Here is a 15,115-nt window from a genome sequence, read left to right as displayed (position 1 = left end):
GCTAGTTTTTATCTATAAAATTAGTAGAAATTCACATAAAAAAATATTATTTATCAATAAAATTAAAATTAACTTAGCTCTTAAATAATTATTATTGTATTACAATTGGAAATATATATGTATTATTGGGCTAGCGAATTTGAGCCCACTGGGCTTGTCTCAGCTCCTCCGTTGAACGGAAGCCCAATGGGCTTGTCTCAGCTCCTCCGTTGAACGGAAGCCCAATGGGCTTTTCAAACTCAAAGAAAAAGAAGAAAAAAAAAAAAAAAAAAAAAGCAGCGATATTTTACATAAATTAATAGATAATGTAATTTTGGGCAGCCATCCTTCATGGGTTTCCTCTTCTGTAGTTGCCGTCACGAGGGATATCCATCGAGTCCCTTTTAACCTTGTTGACTGCACCCAAACAATGGTCATAGTTCATGCTCATATTTGCAAATAGTATCGAGGTCAAAAACGTCAACGAAGCTTTTTTAAAGGTCACAATAACACTATTACCATTTTAAACATAATAACAAACGAGCATACAGTAATGAATGATAAACATCTATCATGATTAAACCTTAGTCATCCATAAATCTATCAGTGATGAACCTCAGCCATTAATAGACCTATCAGTATTGGATATGTCTATTAGTGACGAACCTCAACCATTGACAGATTTATCAGTACCTACATGATTGTTGAACTAAAGAAACACGACCCATTATCAAATTCGAACAAAAACAAGATCAAATAACAAAAAAAAAAAAAAAAAAAAATAATCACAATGTTCTTACATGTTGGTTTGAATGTTAAATCCCTTGATGCCGCCATTGAAGATGTCAATAGAAGAACAACAATGAACACAATTTGGCAAACAAATGCAAGCTTCTTATGCACCATTTTTCCTCTCCAAACCTTTAATAATAATTTGCTATAAATATTTCTCCAATTTCACGTTTATTTATACTAATTTGTTTCTCACCTAGTTGAACAATTCTTTAATTTGAATGATACTCATGTTTTTATTAATCTATTGTACTTCATTTGAAAATTTATCAAAATTTGACTTTAGAATTAAATTACATTCTTTGTTCTTATAACGTAAATTATTTATCAGTGAAGTGAAAAATAAGGCACGTAAAATTATATAGTTAAATGTCGTTATCTATAACATTCTAAAAGATCCGAACATGTTTTAAAACCTAAAAATTTTGTGAGAAAAACTGATTAATGTTTTGAAAATTGACTGAAGTTGACATAATAGTTGACATTCAAATGGGTTAATTGAATATAAACTTGTAGAATTTATTTGAAGATTATTTTATTTTGAAAATTAGAATGATATATATGTATTTGTTAATTAGGACGAGACCAAGTTGACTTAAAAAATGGTTAAATGTTTTTTTTTTTTTTTTGGGTATTTACTTTAAAATTAAATTTTCGAGACATCTTAGGTGACAACAATTCCCACGTTAATCAAATAGATCTGTCATATTGTAATTATCTATGTGATGTTCCACGTTAGCTGGGGAGGAGAACAAAACATTCTTGTGAAAACTTTCCCTATCATACGCGTTTTAAAGCCTTGAGGGAAGCGCAAAAGAGAAAGACCAAAGAAAAAATATCTGCTAGCGGTGGGCCTGGATCGTTACAATCCATGCTTGAGATTTGAAAATATCTGTGTTTGTGGTGCAAAGTTGTTTGGTCGAGTTTAAAAGATTTGTATGGTGTAGAGTTGTTCGTGTTTTAAAATCTTAGACGTATTTGGAAAATAGACTTTAAGGTTTGAAAATTAATATTTCTTTGGACCAAATAAAAGCAGACCAACCACACATTCGTTTTAGATTTTTTTTCAAATCAAAGAGATAGACGCCAGAGAAGACTATCTTCACAGACTAACACATAGATCATGTTAACATATTTTGTTCTCACTCACATGCGTGCTAGGAAGAACAAAGAGAATGTAACCCAACATAGAATTGTTCAAAGAAAAACACGTATAACTTTCAAGATCGCTCTTATTCGAATGTGGACTCGGTTCATTCATGTACTTCTTATTTGGGTGTCACGTGATTCATTTATTTTATTTTAGTGATCGAACCATAATTAATGTTCATGTTACTAAATTTATTTAGTACATAATTAGTCGTTATATGTTAATTAAGCATCCATGATAATAATAAAAAATGACAAAATTTTAATTAATAGTAGAACGAAGAAGATAAAAGGTATAGTCGACCCATTTTATTAGATTTATGTGATTCATCATTAAGTAATTGTGAGTAATTTAGAACGGTTTGATATCACAGTCTAAATGTTTAAAAAATTTTTCTTATTTAAAAATGTTTTTTTGAACACTTAGAAAAGTCGATTCCACAACTGAACCCTACGTATAATATGAACACGATTTATGTATGCATAGATTTTTCAAATAAGAAGACTTGGGTTATCAAAAGTCTTCAATTTTGAATGCAAAAAATTGGGTATAAATAGGTTATAAATTAAAGCAAATATTGGTATTATTGCAATAGCTTAAGTAAGGGAGGCAAAATGGTGCACAAAAAGCTTGCATTTTGTTGCCAAATTATGTTGACCATTTGGCTTCTATTGGTTTCTTCGATTGCATCGAGGGGACTTACGAATGCGAATCCACGTGAAACATGTAAGATTATTTTCGAAAGTTCTTAGATTATGTAAATTAAAATACGTAATTTTCTTTATTTTATTGCAGATAATAAAGTTCGGAAGTTGAACATGGATGATCCTCACGATGGTAACTACATACACTAAGCGGGATGATTACGTAATAAACAATACCTGTCATGGTTATCTATTTTCATTTCTCGTGTATTGTTTTTCATTGTAGTGTGGTGTAGAATGTTTATCAAATAACGGTTACACTTCTCTTTGGTCTACTAAAGCGAAGCTATTTTCTTATTCGAAGGCCCGGTTCATACCTCTTATTAATTGGAAGACTTTATTGTAATCTCATGAATTCAATAAAAATATCTTATTTCTAAACAAAATATGTTACAAAGAACCATAAAAAGGTTTGAATTCTTCGAACTCTTAGATATTACCTCCCCAAGGATCGTCATTTTTTGGCTTGAATTTGCGCGGAGGCATCGGAGCCGGTGTATTATTCATCTGTTCATCTTTTTCATTTGCTAATGAAAATAACGAAAATTCGTTACTAAACCGTCTTAAAATCGATGCGAAAAATAGAAAAAGTGAGATAAAAAGATGAAAGTTGATAGGGAAATTTACTTGTAAAGTAGGGTTTTGTGGGCAAAGTTCTTGCAGCAACATTGGAAGAGTGGATGAGCATTACAATAAGCAATAATTTGCAAACAATGGAAACTATGTTTGAAGCCATTTTTGCAAGTGATTTTGGTTTGGAAATGGGTTCTTAATGAGAGTATGATTGATCGTTATTTATTTAAATTTTGGGTCAAAGCATATGAAGATTTCAATTAATGGCCCTTTGACCACTTCCATTTCCATTTTTAAATAAGTTGATTGTTCAAACAGCTCTTGTAATTAAGTTGTTTTGTGCATCACTTAATCTAGAATATTGTGTTAATCATTCGCTTAATCCAAACCATTTATTATTAAAACCCAAAAAAAAAAATTATTAGTTTACGTAGAATATAGGAACCATATTGTTCGTAACTTATGTATCAATGTTCTTCGGGTGAGATTTTGGTTGAATTCCTAAATCCTAACCATGTTTTCATTGACCAAAGAACTACGAAGTCTTCGTTCAAAGAATCATCCATTTGTGTTATATTCGATAAGTTCATCCATGAATCAATAACATGTTTAGGTCCTTAAGGGACTCTGAATAGCCCAAGTCAAAAGCATAGCTCTAGTAATTTCAAATGGACTAAAACGACATCAAATTTGGCTTTTAAACGTCTCTTTTAAGCCCAACTTGAGTGGGAACTCTCTTACCAATAAGCTAGGTCATTTGATATTTGGGTTTCATTGAAATTAGCTCAAAAACGGGCTCACTAAATAATTTGGCACAAGACTAATCCAATCCAACCCGAATCAAATTGATTGGACTCTAAGGCCATTGAAGTCCAAGTACCACGGAAGACTTCATCATAAGTCTTTGAAGCACTTCTCTGATATTTTAATCGAAAATATATTTATGTCTAAACTAATTAACGTATATTCTCGAACATACCTGCTTGATATACTAAAATATACATTTTTTTTAATTCAAACAGATCTAATATTATCTATTTTTCTTTACAACACAAAGATGGAATAAATTGGTAGCATAAATTATATTTATATATTCTTAAGAATCAAAAGTTCCCACCCCAGGGAGCATCTTCTCGTGGGTTTTTTGGTGGAGGAGGAGCCATTGTATTATTTGCTGTCTCTCTATACTCCATGCCTGCATACACAATGATCCAAAAATGAAGAACAAAATAGAAGAAATAAATTAATAACGAAACGAGTATCAACCCCATCCTATCGTCTTAGTTCCTGATCTATCTTAAAAGAAATTTAAGGGTCGATTTGAAATGACTTTTTAAATGAAAGTAAAATAATACCATGAATATTGAACCTCCTTGCATGAACATTGGAAGCTAAGATGAGTGTGAGAATGAAGAAGAATTTGCATAGTATTGAAGCAATGTTGGATGCCATTTTTGTTTGTTTTTGTGGTGTTTGAGATGTGATTATTTATATGCATGAGCCACGCCGCGTAGGTAAGGTCAATTCAAAACAACCAATGAAATTCAACATAAGACGAAGTAAAAGGTTAGGGTTTTGGTCCAAATGCTTATGGCTTTCACATTAGTTTTAACGTGTTGAGCTGTATACCATCCTAATGTCATCGCTAGTAGATATTGTTCGATTGGAGAAGAAAATGAAACATTCTTATAAGAGTGTGGAAACCTCTGTTTTAAAATCTGTTTTAAAAAGATATATAACGGACCAAAATGGACAATATCTAATTGGATGTATATAAATGCGTTTTTCTTTATTTTTTTGGATTGAACGAGAGGAGTTTGAGTGTGTCCACACACTATTAGGGATTTTGACTTTTTATTGATTTCATGAGCACTACAATTTTGACGAATGTGAATAACAAAAGGGTTTTCCTTACTTCTTTCTTCCTTTCGCACTAGGATCCAATTATGTTATTTTCGATCAAAGAAAAAAGTGTCATCAAACGATTGTGGGAATTTAACATGATTACAAAGAAGGTGTTGGATCAATGCAATCAAATCTGTAGGATTTGGGTTTGATCGAGTTCAAATAAGAAAATTTTATGGATATGATCTTAATAGATTAGGTTGAATCAAATTCAGGCAAACCAATCCAATCCAAAATAATTATGGTTACAACCTGAGCAATTCGATTATGTGTAAATAAAAATGTTCCAACCCAATCCAACTCAACTTACTAACACATCTACCATTAATTTCATTTGACACGGTTGGAAAGATGAGTTATCTCTTGGGTCGAAAATTGAATTATAAGTAATTCCATTCTCAGTACCTATAAAATTTCGAAACTCAGATAGTTTGAAATTTGTGTTACAGTAGGAGTCGAAAAGATCAATTCTATGTTCAACATTTAAGCCCGTAACATTTAGTTTCATACGAACATAGCATGCCCTTAGGCTTTGAGAAAATATTGAAGAAATTAAGATCACTTCATGTGGATAAAGGAGATGGAAATTGAAACAAGTTATAGGTAAAAGGAGATTGATTACAAAGTTATTAAAAGATAAAGAAGATTTGACATCCTCCAATGTGCTTAGAAATTGCCACCCCTGGGCTTATCTTTCCTTGGGATGGGTCGACCAACCTTTCTTATGTTCTTGATTCCCACAACATCCTTGTCTGAAAACATCATATGAACAAACAAACAAGTAATTATTAGATTCATGAGTACATAGAAATTGTCTTAAATGGGTAGGATCCACTTACAAGCAGTGAGAGGAGCAGAACCCAAATGCCTTGGTGCAACACGATGAGCCAGAATGGCTATTAGAACCAAAACCATTTGCCAAATGAAGGATCTCTTGACAGCCATTTTGTGGGCAAAAAAAAAAAAAATAATAATAATAACCCTAATACTTTGTAGAACAAGGAAGTTGTTATTGGATTTCTTGCTGTTTTGTAAGGATATAAATACTCAGAGACATCATTTCTCAGCAGCTTCATAGATGTGTAGGGTATATTTTATTGAAAGAAAGTTTGGCAATTCAAGTAGTGATACTAGTGGAGTTGACTTGAAATGTCTTATAAACGTTTGAGATTTTCAGTGGAAATTAGGTATGTTTCCTACCAGAGGACCTCCGTTTATTTATTTATAGGAAAAAAAAAATTCTAGAGGACTTGTAATGTCCCATCTTGGTTGGGGAGGAGAACGAACCACCTTTATAAGGGTATGGAAACCTTCTCCTAGCGCACGCGTTTTAAAGCCTTGAGTGGAAGCCCGAAACGGAAAGCCCAAAGAGGACAATATCTGCTAGTGGTGGTTTTAGGCAGTTACAGAACTGCTTTATAAAGTGTTGTATAAATATTATCTTGGACATGAGATGTTACAAATAGTATCATAGTAGTACCTCTCACCGTCCGATGTGACACTAGAGTAAAAGATAAGTACATGAATGAGGGCATTCAAAGTGGGCATGTGACACTAGAGTAAAAGGCGATCTGCTCAATCATAAGAACTCAAAATTTAAACTTGTTGAAAGGACCTACGACCTTCGTAGGTCTGTATGGTAAAGGGGAATAAATTTGACGACCAATTTGAATTATTTTAAAAATTGGTGAATTGCATGTGTTCCTAGAAAGAACTTACATGGTATATATAGTTTTTTCCAATAAAATAAGAGCATAGGACGAAATGGGTTGGTGTAGAATTACAAGTTGAAGCCAAAATACTTCGCATCCATAAGAAGAAAGTCAATAAACAACGCCCATGGATTTGAAATATTATATATGCAAGTAGATGAATGCTTGGACTTACGCATTGACCATTCAATCTTGGCGTCTCATTATTCAATCCCATAACTTTGTTCGTGAGATCTCGCATCGGTTGGAGAGAATAATAAAACGCTCTTTATAAGGGTATGGAAATCTCTTTTTAAAAAGACGTGTTTTAAAAACCTCAAAGCTCAGAGAAGATAATATCTGCTAGCGGTGAGTTTAAACTGTTACATTTATTGCACGATTCAACAATAATCACATTACATGTTAATACGAATACAAATTGGTAGTGAATCACAAATGCTCTTAATGAAGATTAAGTAAAAACTATATTTAGAGAATGTGAAAGTTCAATAGTTGCCATTCCGAGGAGCAGCATATCCTGGGTCATCAGATGGACCACGAGGAGGCCTCTTTTTGTTCATACCTACATAGAGAATGGACATTGAAATCAATATCAACCCACCAAGCTTGGATAGCAGCATCATAATGATTTGAGTATCAAAAGTAAGGATAAACGTACCATCAATACCCGGTGTGGAATTCAATTTCTTTGTATTTACGTTGGAAGGAAAGATGAGCCTAACAATCGACAACACTTTCTTCCATACATTTGAAGCCATGTTGGAAGCCATTTCTTATGGCACAGATTGTTTTTGAAGTGCTTTATATATATATATATGGATGCCAAGCCGCGTAAACCCCTTTTGAAAGAATAATTTAAGGTCAATTTGAAAGAATAATTGAAGCCCTCCTCATCTACTCAATTTTTTTTTTCTCCATCTTATTGGTCAAACTTTCAGATTCTTTCAAGAAAAAAACAATGTTTATGTACATTAAAAAAATGGTTAGTGTATAGTGGATGCACATGTATTAGATTTGGGAAAAAAAAAAAAAAAAAAAAAAAAAGGAGAATTTCTTAATCCGGTTTGGATCATTAGAAGAAAAAGGTATTATTGTGAGATCTCGTATTAGTTGAAGAAGGGAACAAAGTATTCCTTATAAGGGTAATGAGAACTTCTCCCTAACAGACTCGTTTTAAATCCTCAATGGATAAAAGCAAACAATATCTACTAGCGGTAGGATTGAGCTGTTACAGGTAAGCAATGTTACGATTAATATAGGGAATGGACACATCAACACTTTCAAATTTGTACGCTCATGACTTATATAATCCCTTCATCAGCCCTACAACTTTGATGATTTATGGTCATTTTGAAATAGTCAAATAATAAAAGGGGTTTCATTGCTACTTTCTTTCTTCATTTCATACTATAACTTGATTTTAGAAGTTCTACGGTTGTGGCATCTGAAGAGCGATTACGAGGATATGAAACTTTAAAATTAAGAGTGTTTGCTTGGAGTAATTCTGTGTTGGATGTCCTCTTAGGAAGTATGTTCGAGTACAAAGCATGCTAAAAAAATTCATATTAGTTTGTGAGGATAGATTTTGCTCTTCTTCACTTTTCAAACTCGTGTTGATTTATGTGGATAGTTTTCACTCTTAAAAGTAGTTCAAGACAAATAGGTTATACAGTAATGTCGTAGAAGATGTAGGAAAATGTCAGAATCATAAAGTGTCGAATGTGGATTCTCAATCCTTATCGGACTTGAAAATTTGTCAAAGGCTAAATGAAAACCGAACGATTCCTTGACTTACAACCAGTTAAATTTGTTCCTTAAGCCACAAACAACCCATGTATGAAAAGACACTACTTCGACTGAATGAGGAAGGTTCGACATGCATTGTGAGATCTCACATCGATGGGTTTGAGGAACGAGTGCCAGCGAGGACGGTGGGCCTCAAAGGGGGTGAATTGTGAGATCTCACATTGATTGGTTCGAGGAACGAGTGCTAGCGTTGGGCCTCAAAATGGGTGAATTGTGAGATCCCACGTCGATTGGAGAAGGGAACAAGTGCCAACGAAAACGTTGGGCTTCGAAGGGGAGATGGAACATTATTTTTAAAGATGTCGAAACCTCTCTCTAGCAGACGCGTTTTTAAAACTTTTAGGGGAAGCTCGAAAAGGAAAAACCAAAGAGAACCATATCTCCTCGTGGTGAACTTAGAGTATTACATGCAAATTCCACACCCTTATTAAGGGTGTTTCGTTCTCCTCTCCAATTGATGTTAGATCTCTAGCGAGCTAGCTTCTTTTTCTCGAGTAAGAGGTTCGAATCGATAAAAGACGTTCTAATATCATCTAAAGATAACTTACATGCAGCAGAAGACACGGGAGCCAAACTTGTTGATGCAACATTGAAAACTGCAAAGATAGTCATTATATAGTGTAACGGCCCAAGCCCACTGCTAACAAACAGTTTCCATTCTTACCAGATCTACGACGGGTTGCATCGGCAATATGCCTTCCAAACGCCATATGGGAAGAAGAAAGAATGAGCACGACAACAAATAAAACCTTCCAAAACATTGATTTGTTGTTTGAAGGCATTGAAGAAAGCAATTTAAACAACATATTTATAGCCAAAAAACCAAAGTTTTGAAATTATAATTGGAAGCCAACTCGTGTTTTGGTTGTTGTTTGACAAAATTTGTGAAACTTGAGCTGAAAATGGGGTATGAACTGAACAATTGTTACAGAAAGAGACGCTCAATAGGCATAGATGCAGCCTAAATAGTGGCCAGAATTGACGGACATCTTACAAAAACATGAAATTATACCATGTGTGTCACACACATACTAACCTAGAACACTAATGACTAATTATTAAGATATTGTTTTTGCTCAAATTAATTCTTTTTCAATAGAGATTGATATCAAATTATGTAACGACCCAGATTCACCGCTAGCAGATATTGTCCTCTTTGGACTTTCCCTTTCGGGCTTCCCCTCATGTCCTCTTTGGGCTTTCTCTTTCGAGCTTCCCCTCATGTCCTCTTTGGGCTTTCCCTTTCGGACTTCCCCTCAAAGCTTTAAAACGCGTCTGCTAGGGGAAGGTTTTCACACCCTTATAAAGGGTGTTTTGTTCTCCTCTCCAACAAATGTGGGACATCACAAATTAGCTCTTAATTTTCTTAATATACATCTCTATAAATTTCTTTTCTCATGGTCTATTTTGATTTATTCTCATGAATAACATAGTTTTCGATAAAATAAAAAAAAAATGTGTATACATTATTGATCATTTCTTAACCTAGTACATCTTTAGCAGATATTGTCTTATTTGGGCTTTTCCTTTCCGACTTACTCTCAAAGTCGTCTAGTAGGTAGAAGTTTTCACACGCTTGTAAAGAATATTTTGTTCCCCTCTTCAATTGATGTGAGATTTCATAATCTACCCCCTTTTGAGCCTAGAATGTTTTGTTCCCCTCTCCAATCGATGTGAGATCTCACAATCCACCCCCTCAAAGCTTAGCGTTCTCGCTGGTACACTGTCCGGTGTCTGACTCTGATACCATTAGTAACAACTCAAACCCGCCGCTAGCAGATATTGTTCTCTTTGGGCTTTCCCTTTCGGATTTTTCCTCTAAAGTTTTTAAAACCCATATGCTATGAAGAAGTTTATACACCCATATAAAAAATACTTCATTCTTCTCTTCAATTGATATGGGATCTCACAATATCGAATATCTATATTATGTTATGTTGTGATATTCAAGTTGAAAATGATATCGTATCGATAAATAGGGTAATATCGCATGCATTTTCCTCAACTAAACATTTTAAAAGCTTTGATAATTTTGAATGAACACTTGATGAAGAAGCAAACATCTCCACTATTATATGTAAATGATAGTGAAACCAAACCCTCTATATTTAGAAGCACTTGATTTCATATAACACTCCTATAAATCATTATAAATTCATAATCTTTGCTCCTTGATCTCTTTCTAGTAGTTCCCACAACAAGGGGTGTCCCGTTTTGCACGCCGCTTGGGTGGACTTGTAGCATTGTTCCTCGAATCTTCCTCATCTTTAAACCAAAAAAAGAGATGATATCAAGTTAGAAGGAGCATTAGAGTTCTAAAATATACCAAATACTTAGATCATCATCACCCAAACATGACTTACATGCAGCAGGTGGCATGGCCTCCAAACTTGTGGATGCAACGTTGAAAACGGCTAAGATCATCATTATAATCACCAACAATTTCCACATGAACAAAGATATCTTTGAAGCCATTTACAGAATGATTTCTGATTGCATCTCTTTCATATGGGGAAGCTATAAATATATGGAGGTATGAAGTGATCAAGTGATGGAAATTTCTTAGCATCATAGTCTATAATAATATAATCCTAACAGTTTCATGTGGATTGGACTTTTTGAACTCTCTTAAACGACTTGTACAATGTGGATTCGACCTTTTTGATGCTTCATTTCAAGCTCCAAATTTTCATCTTCACACACGTTCACTTTGGTCCTTACCACTTTTTGAATTCATGGTCACATTTTATAATATGATTACATTCAATATCAATTTTGAGAGGTATATAAATGAAACGATACACGGGTAGAGAGAACATAAAATTTTATGTGGCACCAAAAATGAATGCATAGGAGTTTGAAATTGGTTAAGAAAAAGAGAGCGATCTCATGACTTTATTACATTAGTGCTCTCCAACATACATTATATTAATATTTTGGAGACAACGCATTTTGAATATTAATTAACAATAATCGTGCCCAAATAAAATAAAGGGTAAACGGTAAAAATTAATAACAATTTAGTTTGTTTGGTATAAACTATTTTTAGGGTTCATTGTCTTTCAAAGGGTGATACATATCCCTTCACACTTACCTAATAAGGTTGTGATTAACATATAGACAATGATCTTGTGGAAAATTTAAGGAATTTATAAATTTCTTAATTCGTGTTTGATAACGATTTTGTTTTTATCGATTGATATTGACAATACGAATGTAACATGAACGATAAACAATGAACGATGAACAATGAACGATGAACGATGAACGATGAACGATCAGTAATTTCCTCCTCTTGGTGGAGCTCGAGGTTTTATATGAGTACTCGTTCTCTTCCTTTCATCTTGCTTTTTGAAATGTACACACCAACACCATGGATATATGTTCATTAACCACATATCATAACTCCTTTTTTTACTCTACTAACCCTCTCAAATAACCCTTCAAATATTTCTTTATGGAAGACGAAAACTATTGTAAAGCAACAAATAGTTCACAAGTCCACTACTAACAGATATTGTCATTTTTTTGTTTTTCTTTTCGAGTTTTCCTTAAAGTTTTTGAAACGTGTCTGCTAGAGATAGATTTTTTGTGATATGCCACAGAAACACCCTTTATAAAAGTGTGGATATCTTTCTCTTGCAGACGTGTTTTAAAGCCTTGATGGGAAGCGCGAAAGGGTAAGCCCAAAGAGGACAATATCTACTAACGGTGGGGTTAGGCCGTTACATTTCCACACTCTTATAAAGAATGTTTCGTTATTCTCTCCAATCTAGGATCTCACATGGGGTCTAATAAATTTAATAGTTATCAAACTTGACCTAAATTTTAAGACTCGACATACGAAAGAGAACTTACAAGTTGTGCGAGGTTGAGAAACGAGGGTTCGAGCAGCACCAAGAGAAGCCATAAGAAGCAAAATAGCTAAGAGGGCCTGCAAAATAATGGAAGGTCTCTTCCAAGACATATCTTCCTGATACTTTGAATAGATAGGCTAAGTATATATATATATATATATATATATATACACAAATTTTGGGAGTCCAAAGGGTTTTCCAATCACTGACTTGGAATGCTTCAACTCCGTTGCCATCTCGCAGCGTCTAATAAATAAGAATAAAAATACAAATATAACATATTTATGATCAATATATGATAAAATTATAAGTTTGATAGCATTGGAACGTTGAAACAAAATATATATTTAGTATATCAATATGATTTACTATAAGATAGTTGATGATTTATTAATATATCAACTTTTTTTCGGTCATAACTCGAAGCTGTTCGAGGTGTTGGGTAATTTAGGATATAGGAATCAAACTCGGTCATCGATGGTTGAAGAGGGTGAAGCTTCTTCAGAGCTACACGAAGCATAAAAATGGTGGTTGGAACGATGATGATCTGCTGCGCCATTGTTGAACCTAAGTGGTTTGGTACCTAAGTGACTTCTTTTAGTATGGCATCAGCTGAATCAATGTTAAATATTGACCTAACGGTAATCCATTTTTCGTAGGGTGTGAAAACCTCTCTAGACGCATTTTAAAACAGTGAGGTTGATGACTATACGTATATGAGTCAAAGCAAACAATATCAACTAACGGTGGGCTTGGACTATTATAGATGATATTAGCGATACGTAACGGGCCAAAACAGACAATATTTATAGCAATGGGCTTAGGCTGTTACAAATAGTATCAGAGTCGGACACCATGTGATGAGCCAACAAGGACGTTGACCTCCAAGGGAGTGGATTGTGAGATTTCAAATTGGTTGCAGAGGGTAACCAAGCATTCCTTACAAAGGTGTGGAAACCTCTTCGGAGCCGACGTTGTTTTAAAAACTATGAAGTTGACGACGATACATATAGTTCAAAGCAGATAATCAATACGGTATTAGAACAGGGGTCCTATAATACGAATCCCTCAACTTCCGAGTTAATATTGATTGAAATACATGGTCAAACTCGTATAATAATATTGTGTCTCATTCTATATAGTTTTCCATCCACAAGTGAGAAATTTTAAATAGTTGTATAAATTCAAAAGGACAACATATTTTTCTCCAAAAGAAAGCTTGAACAAGTAGGTGTTTGAATCAACTTGAGGGCTCCCCTCCTCCATAGTTACCCCTTCTTGGGACGTCAGTTTGTGAACCAAGTAGAGCTCTTGATATACTCTCCTTATTGTTTTCATTATCTGCACTCAAACATAACAAACAAAACTTAAAGAAATTTACCAACAAAAAAAGATCAAATCAATATTTTAAACAAAATTAGCCAAAAAAAAAAAAAAAAAAAAAAAGACATCCATGCTTAAAATTGATGATCATGGGAGAATGGAAAAGGTGATACTCACAAGATCTACGAGGGGTAGCATCAGCAATATGTCTCCCAAACGCCATGTGGGAAGAACAAAGAATGAGCATGATAGCAAATAAAACCTTCCAAAGCATTGATTTGTTGTTTGAAGCCATTGGAGATATCCTCTCGTTAAAAAGCATATTTATAGGCTAAAAACCAAAGGGTTTTGAAGCCAATTCGTGTGCTTATCTCATTGGATATCACTTTTCTTTGTTGTTTGACAAAATTTCTCAAACTTGGATCGTCCTCTACAAATTTGTTGCCTTTTTCTTTTGGTCAATGTTCAACTTTTTGAGCTTGTTCATATCCTGGAAATGGGGTATGAACTAACCACAGGTTACAGAAAGAGAGCCTTAATGGCTATAGATGCGGCTATAGATGCACCCTAAATTGTGGTCAGAATTGGCGGCGAGTATGAATAAATTTACAATTTCCTTGCGCTCGGGTTGTCATTAGTATCACCTTCGTGTTGACTATGACTGATGGACCCGTTTGTTGGCTGGCGTTTGTATGAGTACAATTGATCTTGTTTTCGCTTTCGTTACAATAAATAGTATCAAAGCATTTTACCTCTGACGTTAGGGTGATAGGCCGTGTAGGACGAGGGTGATAGGCTGCCAACTAAAATCGTAAATAATAATAATAATAATAATAAATAACAATAGTACTAATAATTTAAAGCAAAGTTTTTTTTTTTTTTTTTTGACAATGACTGTCTTTTAATTTCCTTACTTGGTTTGAAAGGTTCACCAACTTGATATTAAAATATTATTTATCAAAGTACGTTATAATTATTAGGATTAATCTGTTGAGATGGTAGTTAGTGATTTTACTCACTGAACTATGTTCGAATTGGTTTGCATGTTTGACCAACGACTATTCTTCTTCATACGAGACTCATAACTAGATATCATCTTATTAACCCTTGAGATCGAGATCTCATGAAGATCCTCCCCTAGTAGGGTGGAGAATCGTAGAGGGAGTAATGTGAGATTCCACATCGATTGGAGAGAGAAACGAGTACAACGAGAACACTGGACTCTGAAGAAGGTGGATTGTGAGACCCCAAATCGGAGAGAAGAACGAAGCGTTCTTTGTAAGCTCGAGAAGGTGTGGAAACCTCTCCTTAGCA

At 34.2% G+C, this 15,115-nt stretch overlaps 3 long non-coding RNA genes across 3 annotated transcripts; 1 reads left to right on the top strand and 2 right to left on the bottom strand.

Annotated features, from left to right (window-relative positions):
- Positions 1–2,511: 2,511 nt before the first annotated feature.
- Positions 2,512–3,011, top strand: LOC111810725 (uncharacterized). Its single transcript, XR_002817437.2, has 2 exons — positions 2,512–2,647; positions 2,717–3,011. It is a non-coding gene; the product is annotated as an uncharacterized LOC111810725 (long non-coding RNA).
- Positions 3,012–7,164: 4,153 nt separating this feature from the next.
- LOC147789373 (uncharacterized) lies at positions 7,165–7,646 on the bottom strand. The gene is made up of 2 exons (XR_015411615.1): positions 7,474–7,646; positions 7,165–7,377 (listed from the first exon to the last, which is right to left on the bottom strand). It is a non-coding gene; the product is annotated as an uncharacterized LOC147789373 (long non-coding RNA).
- Positions 7,647–13,514: 5,868 nt separating this feature from the next.
- On the bottom strand, positions 13,515–14,341 carry LOC111786296 (uncharacterized). The gene is made up of 2 exons (XR_002813770.2): positions 13,979–14,341; positions 13,515–13,819 (listed from the first exon to the last, which is right to left on the bottom strand). It is a non-coding gene; the product is annotated as an uncharacterized LOC111786296 (long non-coding RNA).
- Positions 14,342–15,115: the final 774 nt, after the last annotated feature.

This window comes from Cucurbita pepo, chromosome 14 (assembly GCF_057944985.1).
Source record: "Cucurbita pepo subsp. pepo isolate OVF chromosome 14, ASM5794498v1, whole genome shotgun sequence".
Classification (NCBI taxonomy): Eukaryota; Viridiplantae; Streptophyta; class Magnoliopsida; order Cucurbitales; family Cucurbitaceae; genus Cucurbita; species Cucurbita pepo.
This window is presented reverse-complemented; position numbering and strand designations above follow the sequence as displayed.